This window comes from Chiloscyllium plagiosum, unplaced genomic scaffold (assembly GCF_037043375.1).
Source record: "Chiloscyllium plagiosum isolate Xiang-an unplaced genomic scaffold, Cpla_swu_hap1 HiC_scaffold_30, whole genome shotgun sequence".
NCBI classification, from domain to species: domain Eukaryota; kingdom Metazoa; phylum Chordata; class Chondrichthyes; order Orectolobiformes; family Hemiscylliidae; genus Chiloscyllium; species Chiloscyllium plagiosum.
The window spans coordinates 18,616,942-18,631,868 of record NW_028270168.1 but is presented as its reverse complement, the minus strand read 5'-3'; the positions used below and the strand labels follow the sequence as shown (position 1 = coordinate 18,631,868).

At 39.3% G+C, this 14,927-nt stretch overlaps 1 protein-coding gene across 2 annotated transcripts in view; it reads right to left on the bottom strand.

Annotated features, from left to right (window-relative positions):
• The window catches only part of rps6ka1 (ribosomal protein S6 kinase a, polypeptide 1), a 216,073-nt gene that overhangs the window by 119,303 nt on the left and 81,843 nt on the right, over positions 1 to 14,927 (bottom strand). The window lies entirely within an intron of this gene.

The following is a 14,927-nucleotide window of genomic DNA, read 5'->3' as shown; positions in this document are numbered from 1 at the left end:
TTATACACTCATTAAACTGGAACTAAGAAATAAAAGGTAACTGCTGCTTGAGGCACTTGGATTTATTTTCACTTTGACCAGTTTACTACAACATGTGGTCCCATGAATTTACAAGTGAAGCAGTAACATTAGCACTTCTAATTTGATGAATTATTGAAGCAATTGCTGCAAAAATAGACTGTAATGAAAATTTCTCAATCTCCTCACCAATTTTCTCTTCACTGGGAACTATAAACCCATGGTGCACTGTATTTCCTTGAGCATCATCAGTCAATTATGTTGCAAATACAGCCATTTGTTAAACACCAGCTTATATCTCAAATGTGGGCAAAATAGTCAACAATACACGCATTACGGGAGTTGCTGATTAGTAGAACAAAGCCTGACTGGTTTTACCATTCCAAGTTTAGAAGTGGTGGCTCAGTGGTTAGCACTGCTGCCTCACAGCACCATGAACCTGGGTTTGATTCCAGCCTTGGGTGACTGTCTGTGGGGAATTTGTACATTCTCCCAGTGTCTGCGTGGATTTCCTCCAGGTGCACCAATTTCCTCCCACAATCCAAAGATGTGCAGGTTAGGTGAACTGGTCATGCTAAATTGCCCACAGTGTTCAGGGATGTGTAGGTTAGGTGCACTAGTCAGGGGTAAGTATAGAGTAATGGGTTTGGGTGGGAGACTCTTTGGAGGATCGGTGTGGACTTGTTGGGCTGAAGGGCTTGTTTCCACACTGTAGGAATTCTAAACAAAAAGTGCTGAAGGTAATTGTAGCCCCAGCGAAATTAACTCAGCACAAACTGGTGGTTAAAATTATTACCATGTTCTTCAATGCAGTTCAGAACTTTCTTAGGTAAGGCTTGCACCAACACAATCATTAATGAAGTTATAAAAATTATTTCAAGAGTGGCTGCATCTTACACACATCTTAGAACATGAGATGAAGCAGAGGCTGAGGTAATTTGGTCAGGATGGAAGGCCTTAACTGAAAAACTGTCAATTCATTAGCATTAACCCTCTAGAATCTCCTGCTAAACAAGAGAGAAAGAGAGAGACAACAAAAATGCTCAAGAAAGATATGTCTGCACCTTTCAAGCTCCTGTCACATGATCAAACTATTCTTCTCAAGAGTGAGAAGGAAATAACCACAAGAGCCAAAACTGAATAACTCTCCTCCAGGTTACAACTGATTACTTAACACAATCAAAAACTAACAACTTGCCTCTTGTAACTTGGATTTACTGCCAAACAGTGCCTTCATCATATTGTACCAACTAGTGACCGCTAGCCATGTCCACAATGTAGCTGCAGTAAAATTACACAAACTAGACTTCAGTTTCTTATTCAAAGTCTTCTGCAATTTCCGGGTAAAAAACCACAACCGTCACTCATAATGTACACTACCAATTCAAAAACTAAGCACTAGTTCCTTCATTGAACTACTAATTCTAACTAAACTACTATGGCCTGCAAGTTTGATTTTACACCTCAAGAATCAAAAGTTTCTAACCGATCAATAAAGTCCTTTTGAGGAAACCTGAAACTATCTCGCTGCAATTACTATTTTGAAGAAGGGGTGGTGGAGGATAGATAATATTTTTGGCTTGTAACTAATTTTTAATTTGGATATTTCTTGTATATTGCTAGAACTTGCAGAATTCAATATAAATGCTATAAGAATTCTCAAAAAATTTGATAAACTGTAAGACTATAAGTCCATAAATTAGAAGATGAAGGGCTTTTGCCCGAAACATCGATTTTCCTGCTCTTCGGATGCTGCCTGACCTGCTGTGCTTTTCCAGCACCACTCTAATCTAGACATAAATTAGAAGAACAGAGTTAGGCCATTCGGCCCATTGAGTTGCTCTGCCACTCATTCATTACTGACATACTTCTCAACTCTATTCTCCTGCCCTCATCCCATAACCTTTGATCCCTTTACTAATCAAGAAACTAACTACCTCTGTCAAAAATCACTCCATGAATTGGCCTCCATAGCCTTTTGCAGCAAAGAGTTCCACAGATTCACCACCCTCTGGCTGAAGAAATTCCTCCTCATCTCATATCTAAGGGGTCATTCCTTCCCTCCAAGGTTGTGTTTTTCGGTCTTAGTCTCTCCTACTAAAGGAAACATTTTCTCTGAGTCCACTCTTTCCAGGCCTCTCATGTTCTGTGCATTTCAAAGAGATTTCTCCTCATTCTTCTAAACTCCATCGAGTAAAGACTCAGAGTCCTCAACCACTTCTCATATGACAAGTCCTTCATCCCTAGGATCATTTTCTGACACCTACAAACACCAGCCCATCCTTCTTTAAATATGGGGCCCAAAATGTTTACAATATTCTAAATGCAATCTGACTGAAGCCTCTTAAAGCTTCAGCTGTACATCTCTGCCCTTGTATTTTAGCGCTCTCAAAATGAATTCTAACATTACATTTGCTCTCATAATTGTCAACTGAATCTGCATGTTAAGCTTAAGAGAATCCTGAAGTAGGACTCACAAGTTCCTTTGTGCTTCAGATTTCTGCAGTCTTTCTGTATTTAGAAAAGTCTACACTTCTATTTTATCTGCCAAAGTGCAAAATTCTCACACCTTTCCACACTGTATTCAATCTGTTACCACTTTGCCCACTCTCAGCCTGTCCAAGTCTTTCTGCAACCTTCCCACTTCCTCAACACATCACCAAATCCAGAATGGCCTGTTCCCCTGGGTTCTACTACAAGAAAGAACTTTCTTGTAGATATTCTAAGAATTCCTCTTTTTGGGATCTGCTACCTATCTGATCTTCCTAGTCCATCTGCATATCAAAGTTCCCCATGATTACTGTAATCGTGCCTTTCTTACATGTCTGCCCTTGACAAAGCCAAGCTGACTCAGCCCTATTTTACCTTGCACTTCCAAGTACTCCACAATCTCATCCTCAATAATGGACTCTAAAATTTTACCAACTACTAAGGTCAGGCTAACCAGCCTATAGTTTCCTGTCTTCTGTCTCCATCCCTTCATAAATAGTGGTGTTGCAATGGCATTTTCCATTCCTCTGGGATGCTCCTTGACTCCAGTGCGCCTAAAAGGTCACCACCAATGGCTCTACAATCTCCTTAGCTATCTTTTTCAGACCCCTGGGGTGTAGTCTTTCTGGGTGGGGTATGTATCCACCTTCAGACTTTTCAGCTTCCCCAGGACCTTCTACTTAGTGATGACCACTGACTGACCTCCTGCTTCTGACTATCTTGAAGGTTTGGTATGCTACTGGTATCTTCCACTGTAAAGAATGATGCAAGTAACTATTCAGCTCCGCTGTCATTTCTTTGCTTCCCATTCTGAGTTCATCAATCTCATTTTGCAACATCCAATATCCACTCTTACCTCTATCTTACCTTTTATATATCTAAAAACCTTTATCTTTTGTATATCTTAAAAATCTATTGCAATTTATTTTATATTACTGGCTAGCTTAGCCTCAATATTTCATCTTCTCCCCAATTTATTGCTCTTTTAGCTGGTTCTCTGCTGGTCTTTAAGACTTCCCAATCCTCTGGCTTCCTACTAATCCTCAGCACATTTTATGCTTATTCTTTTGCTTTTTCTTTTGCTTTTATGCTGTCGTGACTTCACTTGTCAGTTACCCATGGTTAAATGTCTTCTCCTTAGAATGTTTCTTCTCCCTCGTGATTGCTACTCTACAATCTTCCATGCTAGACTCTCCTTTGCGTCAAGTCTGGCCAGTTCCTCCTTCATGTCTTTGTAGTTACCCTTACTCAATCGTAATGCATCTGATACATCTAAATCAAGCTTCTCCCTTTCAAACTGCAGGTGAATTTTATCATATTGTGGCCATTGCTTCCTTGGGGATCTTTCAAGCTTTCTAATCAAGTCTGCCTCATTACACATCACCAAAACAAGGCTGGCTTATTCCCTAGTGGACTCTCTCACAAGTTGCTTCTAAAGATTCTCGTAGACATTCTACACATTCCTTTTCTTGGGGATCTGCTAGCTACCTGATGTTCCCAGTTCACCTGCATATTGAAGTCCCCCATGATTATTGTTATCCTGCCTCTCTTACATGCCTTTCTATCTCCCAATATATTTTCTGTTAGGAGGCCTCCCTAACTTAACTCCCATCAAGGTCTTCTTCCTTTGCAGTTCTCAACTCTACCCAATTCTGTGCTACTGGATCCCATATCACTTCTTGCTATTGATTTAATTTCACTTCTAATTAACAAGGCAACCCCGGACCCTCTGCCCATTTGTCTATCATTTTGTTAGGACACATATCCTTGGATATTTAATTCCCAGCCCCGATTCCCTTACCATCACGTCTCTCTGATGCCCATAACATCGTACACACCAATTTCAATCAGAGCTACATGTTCATTTACCTTGTTTCATATAATGCGCGCAGTTAAGTACAACACCCTCAGTCCTACACTGACTACCTTCTTTCTCATAATTGGCCCCTGATCTGCTGTGTCTGAAATTACATTCCTGACCCTTTCCATGCTTTCTGTCCAATTACTTGTTCTGGAAACTTTCATAACCTCTTCTGAGCCTTTCACCCTTTAAATAATCTGAAAGTGCTTGTGACCACCAATCACTGATGTTTTCCATCTCAAATGGACACCATCTTCTTTGCTACTGAGGAGCTTTTACACCAAAGTAGGAAATATAACTGTCCTCCAACTACTATGTACAGCATTGAGAATTTTGTAATTAGGTCTTACTTTCATCAGAACTCCAGAGATATCCACACATCATAAAATTGAAATGACTGTTGTCGTGTAACCCTAACACATGAAAACCAAGAGAGCTGTACAATATATGTCAGCACATTAAAATGCCTCATCGTGTTCAGTAGTCTTAACTTCCCCTAGTAAAATAAAACAGCATGAAAGGAAGTTGCAACAGTTGAAGAATCACTGCTGCGCCACAGCCATTTTCAGTAAATCAAGTTACCAAATACAACTATTGTGATAATTCTTCAAACATAATTTCTTTATCATGTTTCAATAATCGTGACTAATTTGTCCCATCAATATCGGATTTAACAAAAGACTCAAAGTACCCTATCATTATTTTATTTTTCCATTATATCTTTATTCGCCAATTCTATTACTTACTATTTCATAGCCAAATGAAGCTTTCATAATCTTGAAGTGCAGGCATTTCTGCTTCTTAAGTTAACCATGTACAGTTGGCTACCTCAAGTCTGAACCTCAAATGTTAGCAACTAAGAGAAAATACTCACCTTAAAAATAGGTGATACCCCATCTCTGCAGTGTTTGTTTATGGGGTTCAGAAAGCATGCTGCTCACCTAGTGTGCACTGTATGCAATACTTGTGAACCATGCAATATCCACAGAAAATATTACATACTTCTTGAGGAAAAAAATAGAGCTCTCACCTAACAGAATCATCTTATGGAAGATTCCACATCATCGAGGCACAGAAAAAAAAAGCACTTTGTTATGTAAAACAAAATTTCAATAAATGTAATACATTTAAAGTTAATGCCAATTGTTCAGAAGCCACTAAGGGACCCAATCCATTATTCCAAATTCTTGAAGCTATCATTTCAATTTCTTTAAGCTGTCATTCACTCAGATAAATGGAAAACCTATTATGCTGAAAGCCAGAAGCCCCAGAAACTTAGTAAAGCATTAACAATGACCACAACTGTCCAAACTCAAAACAGTCTTTGGAAGGAAAGAACAGCCTGTGCTCATTTCAATATCAATATGCCTGACAATTCAATGAAAGGTTAGATTTCTTCCAAGAGTCAAAGCTATTTTTTAACCTCTTAAATAATAGTTTAAAAGGTGACAGCATGGGCTGATAGGCCATTTTGTCACATTTTTCACTACAATATTAGACTATTTGACATAAGAACAAAAGTAGGCCATTCAGCCCATCAAATTTGTTCCATCATTCAACAAGATCACGGTTAACCTGAAAACTGTCAACTTCACTTTGATGCCATTTTCCCAAAAGACTTGAATCTCTTACTAATCAAAAAATCTGTCCATTTCAGCCTTGAGTATACCTAATAACACAGCATCAACATCCCTCTGCAGTAAAGATTCACTACCCTCTGAGAAAAGAAATTCTTCCTCATCTCTAACAAACCTGGCTTTCAGTACACTCACTTTCTTCATCCAAGTCATTAACACATATATTTAAATAACTGTCACCCCAGCACTCATCCCTGTGGCACCTTACTAGTTACACATTGCCATCCTGTTATTCCAACTCTCTATCTTCTATGAGTTAGACAATCCTCTATCCATGCTAATGTATTACCACCTAACCTTCAACCCTTATCTTTTTAAGTAGCCTAACATATGGTACCATATCAAATGCCTTCTTAAATTCCAAATAAATAACATCCACTGCTTCCCCTTTATCTATCCTGTTACCTCCTCAAAAATTCTAATAAATTTGATAAGCATGATTTCTCCTTCATGAAGTTCATGCTAACTCTGCTACATTGTGATTTCTAAACGCTCTGCTATTACACCCTTTCCAATAGACTCTAGCATATTTTCTCAATAACACACATTAAACCAACCGGATTGCTTGTTTTATGCCTCCTTTCCTTTTCAGATAAAGGTGTTATACTGGCATTTCCAGGGAATCTTTTACTCTGACTACTCTGACATCTTGTATTAATCCTGCCTCATACATATCACCAGATCCAAAATAGCCTGATCCCTGGTTAGATCCACAGCATATGGTTCTTGGAAAGTGTCCCAAATACAGTCTATGAATTCTTTGTCATGGCTGCCTCTGACAATCTGATTATCCCAATCTACATAAAAACAAAGTCACCCATGATTAATGTATTGGCTTTGTTACATGCCCTTATTATCTCCTAACTTATTCTCTGTCTCACCATATTGTGTGACATAGTGGCTCAGTAGTTAGCATTGCTGCCTCACAGGGCCAGAGACACAGGTTCAATTCTACTCTCTGGCACATTCTCCTTGTGTCTGTGTGTGTTTCCAACTGGTGCTCTGGTTTCTTCCAACAGTCCAAAGATATACAGGTTGGGTGGATTGGCCATGCTAGATTTCCCATAGTGCCCAGGGATTTGCAGGCTAGGTGGATTAGTGATGGGAAATGCAGGATTACAGCAATGTGGTACGGGGGTGGGTCTGGGTGAGATGCTCTTTGGAGCGTCAGTGTGCCAAATGGCCAGCTTCCATACTGTTGGGATTCTATGATTCTATATCAATACTGCTACAATATCCTCAAGATTACCCTTGCCAATGGTTTCTTCCCCTTTTTATTTATTTTATTTCTTACTTCCACCCATATTGATACAACATTTTCAATCCAAGATAATTTCTTGCTATTGTACTTATCCCATCATATACTAGCGATGCTACACCAAAACCTTTCCTCCACCTGTCTTTTTGAAAAGTCATATACTCCAAATATTTAGTTCTTGACATAGATCTCCTTGTAACCATGTCTCCTTAATGGCTATATATCCATTCATCTGTATATGCAGTTAATTCATTTATTTTGTTCTAAACCACTATGCATTTTAAAGGAAAGAGCCATTAATTTTGCCATTATACTCCTTTGACCTTATTTACTGAAACCCAATCCATCCACACCAATCTTTGAGCAACACACTTATTGACTTTATTTACCTTATGCCAGTTTACCCATAGATTAGATGTTACCTTGGATGTACATTTTAATTAGGTCCTAATTGTTCAAAGGTCTTCAGGAAGCCTTCTTTTTTGTCCTAACAATGTCATTGGTAGGAATATTGGCAACAATTACTGAATCTCTCTCCTCCCTCTCTAAGTTTCTCTCCCAACTTGAATGGCTTCCTGTACTAAGTCTCATCCTCCCTGCAACGGGCAGCACGGTGGCTCAGTGATTAGCACTGCTGTCTCACAGCGCTAGGGGCCTGGGTTCAATTCCAGCCTCGGGCGACTGTCTGTGTGGAGTTTGCACATTTCCCCTCTGCCTGTGTGGATTTCCTCTGGGTGCCCCGGTTTCCTTCCATAATCCAAAGATGTGCAGGTTAGGTGAATTAGCCATGCTAACTTGCCCATAGTGTTAGGTGCATTAGTCAGAGGGAAATGGGTCTGGGTGGGTTACTCTCTGGAGGATTGGTGTGGACTTGTTGGGCTGAAGGGCCTGTTTCCACACTGTAGGAAATCTAATCTAATTTCATTTGTCCCATTTGTGGGGCATAAGTATCTAGACTGGAATAGTAGGGAGCTGTTCTGAAGGGATAGGCTTCACCGCAACAATGCAGGGACCAGAGTTCTGGCAAATCAAGTAACCAGGGCTGTGGAGAGGGCTTTAAACTAATTAGAAGCAAAAGATGTTTGGCTGCACAACTTACAAGAGCAGGGATCAAGACTCAGTTTTAACTTGCTGGGTCCTTATTTCTGCCTCACCTGTAGCTGCACCCTCCTGTCCCTAATCACAGACCAATTTTGTATTCCCAGTCTGAGGGGTGTGATCACCACCTGCAGCAAAGTGTCCGGGTAACTTTCCTCTTCCCTGATGTGGTGCTACTGAAATGTCAGTAATTCAGATACCAACTCCTCAACCCAGATCTGAATTTCCTCAAGCTGCAAACACTTCCTACAGATGTGTTCACTCTGGATCATATTGGTGTCTAGCAGCTTCCTTCACCTTTACTCGCTGAGCCTTCAGAATCACCCTGAGATTTACATAATTAACAAAGTGGTGAGAGTTTTAAACCAAATAATGTGTGGGGGTGGAGAGTTCAAATGTAGCAATATGTGGGATATCAAAGCGTAGGGACAAGGTATGAGAGGAAAACAGTAGCATGAAAAACTAGGGTCAGAGAATAGCAAGAAGGGACAGCGAGAAAAATAGCTAACAGAACTGGGCCTCCAACAACAGGTTGTGAAAATGATGCAGAAACTAAGAGAGCTGAGCCATTCAGCAGGACTTCCACCAGCAGGTGGTGACAGTGAGGCAGGGCAGCTGAAGCAGGCAAACGGACTCTTGCTTTAAAAAGGTGTCTTTGATGGAACAAAGTCTGATGGGAAGGAGAAACAGATAAAAGATTCCTCAGCCCAGTATGACTCAACGGTTTGTTCCATATACATAGAGAGATAGTTACTTGTTTATTTTTAATTTCTCTTTCTATTTGTAACGGCCTGATGTCTGTGGAATTGAATTGAATTGAATTTATTGTCACTTGTACCGAGGCACAGTGAAAAGCTTTGTCTTGCAAGCAATACAGACAGATCACAGAGTTAAAAGGCATAGATAAGTATATAATAGGTAAACAGTGGCAAAAACCAAAACACAGGTACAGGTGAATGCTAAGAGTTTGTGAGTCCATTCAGTATTCTACCAACTGTAGGGTAGAAATTATGTCGAAACTGGCTGGTGCATGTGTTCAGGCTTCTGTACCTTCTCCCCAATGGTAGAGGTTGCAGAAAAGCATTGCCGGGATGGGATGGATCTTTGAGAATGCTGGCGGCCTTAACTTGACAGTGGGCCTGACAGATGGATTCTACAGATGGGAGGTTAGCTTTTGTGATTGTTCGGGCCGAGTTCACCACTCTCTGTAACTTGAAAGGTACAGTTGCCATTGGGCCTTCTGTGTATTCAAATCTAATGTTACATTTATAATGTAGTCAACAGGAGTCTACAGCACAGGCATCAAGATATAGTGGATGAGGTTCAACAGTAACTGGCCACAATCGTGTGAATGGTGTAAGAGTTGAAACTGACAATGTCAATAGGGAGGGTGAAGCTATTCCAGGAACAGTGGAAGTTCAGGTGCTGACAGAGGAAAACAGACCTTTAGGCCAAATTTGGGCAGTGTTTATATGAGTCCCCTTTATGCTACAAAAGAAGGAAGCTACTTTAGATTGAAAACTGTACTTGCCGATGAGTGGGAAATTGGACAGATTCATGACAAGACTGGAAATACCAATGATCCTGCGATTGAGATGGATGGAGGACACAGCTAGTTACAGCAGCCAGGGGCCTCAAAGTGAGTGAGGAGGTGATGCTTATAGAGTCATACAGCATGGAGACAGAACCTTCGGTTTAACATGTCAAACACAATCCCAAACTAAAGTAGTCCCACCCACCTGCCCTCCAAAACTTTCTTATTCATGTATCTATCCAAATGTCTTTTAAGGTTGTAACTGAACCCACATCCACCACTTTCTCTGGAAGTTCATTCCACACATGAACCACTCTCTGTAAAACAATTGTCACTCGTGTCTTCTTTAATTTTTTTTCCCTCTCACCTTAAGAATATGTCCTTTAGTCTTGAAATCCCCCACCCAAGGGAAAAGACACCTGCCATTCACCTGATCTATACCCCTCATTATTTTAGAAACTTCTATAAGGTCACCTCTCAGCCTCCTATGCTCTAGTGTAAAAAGTCCCAGCCTATCCAGTCACTCTTTATCATTCAAACCCTCCATTCCTGGCAATGTCCTGGTAAATCTCTTCTGATCCCTCTCCAGCTTAATAATATCCTTCCTATAACGGTGATTAGAATTGGATACAGTAGTCCAGAAGAGACCTCACCAACATTCTGTACAGTCTCAACATGACGTCCCAACTCCTATATTCAAAAGTCTGAGCAATGAAGGCAAGCATACTAAATGTCCTCTTAACTACCTTATCTATATGTGATGCAAATTTCAAAGAATTATGTACGTGAACCCCAAGGTCTCTCTGTTCTATAACACTAACAAAGGCGCTACTTTTAATTGTATAAGTCTTGATTCTGTTTGTTTTTTCCAAAATGTAATATCTCACATTTATCCAAATTAAACTCTATTTTCTACTCTTCAGCCCATTGACCAAATTGATCAAGATCTCTTTGCAATCTTAGATAATCTTCATCACTGTCCACTATACCACAATCTTGTTGTCATCCGCAAACTTACTAACCAAACTTTCTATATTCTCATCCAAATCATTTATATAAATGACAAACAAAAGTGGACCCAGCACCAATCCTTGTGAAACACCACTGGTCATAGGTCCCCAGTCTGAAAAATAATTGACTAAGGACAGGATAATAAAGCTTCATAACATTGCTCTCATCCTCTCTGATCTTTTTGCCATTACACACAAGACTAAAATGTTTTCCGAAAATTAATTTTTAGTGGCTAATTTAGTTTGTTGCATGTCTTCAGTAACATTAGTAGCTTATTATTTAAATAAGGATGACATTTTTAAATGTACATGTGCCAAGTCGCACTTAAAAACCACAGAATAAACACTTAAATAGTGAACAGTTATACTGTTTGCTGCTGTAGCTACTCTTGCCAAAAGATCTGTTGTCGTGGTATGACACACTTGTTCATCTTGCGCCATCCTCATTATCACTGAGTACATTTCCCGAATTTGACACCATAATGTTCATAATATATGAGTGTAATATTTATACATTTATTCGTCATATTAGATTCAAGCAGTCAAAAGATTGAAAATAAAGAAGAGCTTTTGTCCTAAAGTAAAAGGATTTGTTTTACATGGGTGACGCAGCCCTAACAAACATAAAAGTGACATATGTTCATTAAACTCTAAAATGATTGTTACAATATGTAAGAATGCTGAGTATTTGTATGAATGTTAATAAATGCACAAATAGGTAATGTCAAATCTCATATGGTCAGGGTCAAATACTGATCTAACACAATATTTCAATACAAATGAAAATAGAAAAAAAAACACAGGAAAAGGATGTTTGGAAATTATACTAAAAATAGTATTCCATGAGGCATGGTTATTCCATGAGGCAAAGCAATGCTGTGCCTAATAAATATGGATCTTCCTATGGCAAATTTGGTTAAAGATTCTACATTCATGAGTCTGGGTAGGGAACTGAGCCAGAATTGCTCTGACATTATCACCAACAGACCTTAACTGCTATGTAGTTGTCATGAATTATATATTCTTCATTAATGCACAATTTCCTGTTTAACCTTGGTCTTTCTTCCTCATTTCATAAAACTTCTTAATAATGAAAAGTGGCACACCCAAATCCCAAATCTCACCAACTTGCAAGTAGATCATTGTTGGTTTCATCACTATTCAAAAACTTTAGAAAGAGAAGGCCATGATGCAACAAACAATAATTCCAAGTTTAAAGGATAACATGCACAAAGATAATGTTTATTATATGGAGCTAAATTGCCTCATTCATAATTGATAATACAATATATTATCAGACCAATTGAACCAATATTTACTTTTGTAAAATATCTAGGAAACTCATCATGCTAACCACAACATGCACTATTCTTATTTTCATCAATATAATATCTTTTAAGGTCTGTGCTAGATACCTTTTCCATCGACAAGTGTCTCAGTTCCTTTGGAAAAATGGTCTACCATTCACAAATGCAATTTCCTGGCAAGCAATGTCTGCAGTTGCATGCCACCAAATAACTGGGCATCAAGAGTCAGGAAAAATCAAGTTTATAAAATCAGACATTTCCACCATTATTATGACATCATGCAAAGTAAATTCATTTCTGAGGAAGTAATTCTTAGAATGGGAAATTTCTGGTCACCTGCTAAGATCCAATGCTCAAAAATAAGTTATTAATAGTAGCAGTTTATTGCATCAGTCATAAAAATATAACATGTAACTTGATCAGAAAAAAGAGAGAAAAATCTGTGACTGACATTAGAATATTATTCAGAATGTGGTAACCATGAACTTAGAATACCATAATATGATCATGGCAGGCCTAAAATGGTTTTATGGAATGGAAATAATTTTTGACAAATACATTTTGCAAGTGTAACTAGCAGAATAGATATGGAAACATTCAGTAAATAGAACAGAATAGAAACTTATTGTCAAGTGTACTTGTACATGAAAAATACAGTGGAAAGTTTTATAAGTCGCCCCACCACAGCGCCTCCATCAATGACAGAAGTCATACATAATAATAATATTAAAAAAGTAAAATTAAGACAAAGTCCATCACAGTTCAGTTAACAGCTCCTGGGCTCCGGGAAAGCCAATGAATGATGGAATACCCCAAAGATGCCTTCCTCTTCATTCAAGCGCCCAGGCCCATTTGTGAATCTGGAGCCTCGGCCCAGGGTGGGGAGTCAGTCCGGGACGCTGTGTCTCGCTCATCCTGGCATTGCTGCTGTTGCCACCAGAGGCTTAAAAGAAAAGAAATGAAGAAAAAAAAGAGCAAAAAGTAAAAAGAATAAACGCTGATGGAAGTGGACGAGCCCCAGGCTCAGTCCCCCTATTCTGCCACCATCTTGTATCAGTGGGTGTAGTATATTTGGATTTAAGAAAATATGTTCAGTAATGACATGAGATAGTTACAAAAGTTTAGAGCTCATGGTATTGGAGATAACATATTAGCATGGATTGAGACAAATTCACAGACAGAAAACAATGAATAGAGAAAATGCCTAAATTTTACATTGGCAGAATATAACTAATGTAATATAATATAGTATAATAAAACTAATATAACTCAATGATTAATGCTTAGATCTCAATTATTTACAATATGTGGCAATGACTTTGATGAGGGAGCTATGTGTAATGTATTCAGGTTTGCTGATGATTCAAAGGTTGGTGGGAAAGTAAGCTGAGAGGAAGATGCACAAAGGCTGCAAAGGGATAAAAATAGGTTAAGTGAGTGGACAAGCATTGGCAGATGGAATATAATGTGGGAAAATGTGATGTTATTCACTTTCAGAGGAAAAAAAGATAAGCAAAGTATTATTTGAATAGAGAGGGAATACAAAATGTTACATAGCAGTAATGATTGGAACCAAGTAGACCTTGTTGACTACCATGTCCTTGATTGGTCCAAATTAACAACTCCAATCAGGAAAGCCCTGGCTGACCAATATTAACAGGGATTTAGAATCTCCTCAGTTCAGGGGACTGATGTTGAGCTGGCTGACAGGATACCACCCTCTATGCAGTTCTAGTGAAGTACCCAGGAGTTTTTTAGGAAGGGCTTGGGACTTTCAAAAGGGCTAATGCCACTTTACATATTGACCAGGAAGCAATTCCAAGATTTTGCAAGGCCTATACAGTACCATTTGCCTTACAGGCAAAACTAGAGGCAGAAATCAGGAGGCTGGAGAGTGAAGGAATCATCAAACCAATGCAGTTTGCAGAATAAGCAGCACCAGTCGTACAGATTGTGAGGCCTGGTGGCTCAGTTTGCCTTTGTGGGGATTTTAAGCAATCACAGCTTAACAAATACCCAATTCCTCATATTGAAGACTTGTACACAAAGCTGGCAGGAGGGCTGCCCTTTACAAAGTTGGACAGGAACCAAGCCTACCTGCATTTGCAACTGGATGAACAGTCCCAGAAGTACGCTACAATCAATACCCATAAGGGTTTATATCAATATACAAGACTCTCATTTGGGGTATTATCAGCCTGCGCCTTTTTCCAGCGAACTATGGCGAATATTTTAGAAGGGCTACCCCAGGTTACCATTAATCTGGATGACGAACAGGGAAGACTAATAAACAGCACTTGGATATAGTGCTTAAACATTTCTCCCAGACGGCTGAGCATATTAGAAGGGAAAAATATGTATGTTCCAGGCGCACCAAGTAACCTACTTGGGTTACAGAGTCAACAAAACTGGGTTACACTCATGGGAGGATAAAATGATGCTGATCAAAGGAGCCCCGGCTCCCACATCTGTGCCAGACCTTAGGTCTTTTCTTGGATTAATGAATTATGGAAAACTCATACATAACCTAGCCTCCATCTTGGCACATTTACATCTGCTATTGAAAAAGAGCCAGCCTTGGAAATAGTCATGTAGCAAAGAAATAGTCTCTAGGGAAGTGAAAAAGCAGCTATCGTCGTCTAAGGTTTGTCCTACTACGATCTGAAGTGAGAAGTAGTGCTGACATGTGATTGCCTCCCCATACAGCATCAGAG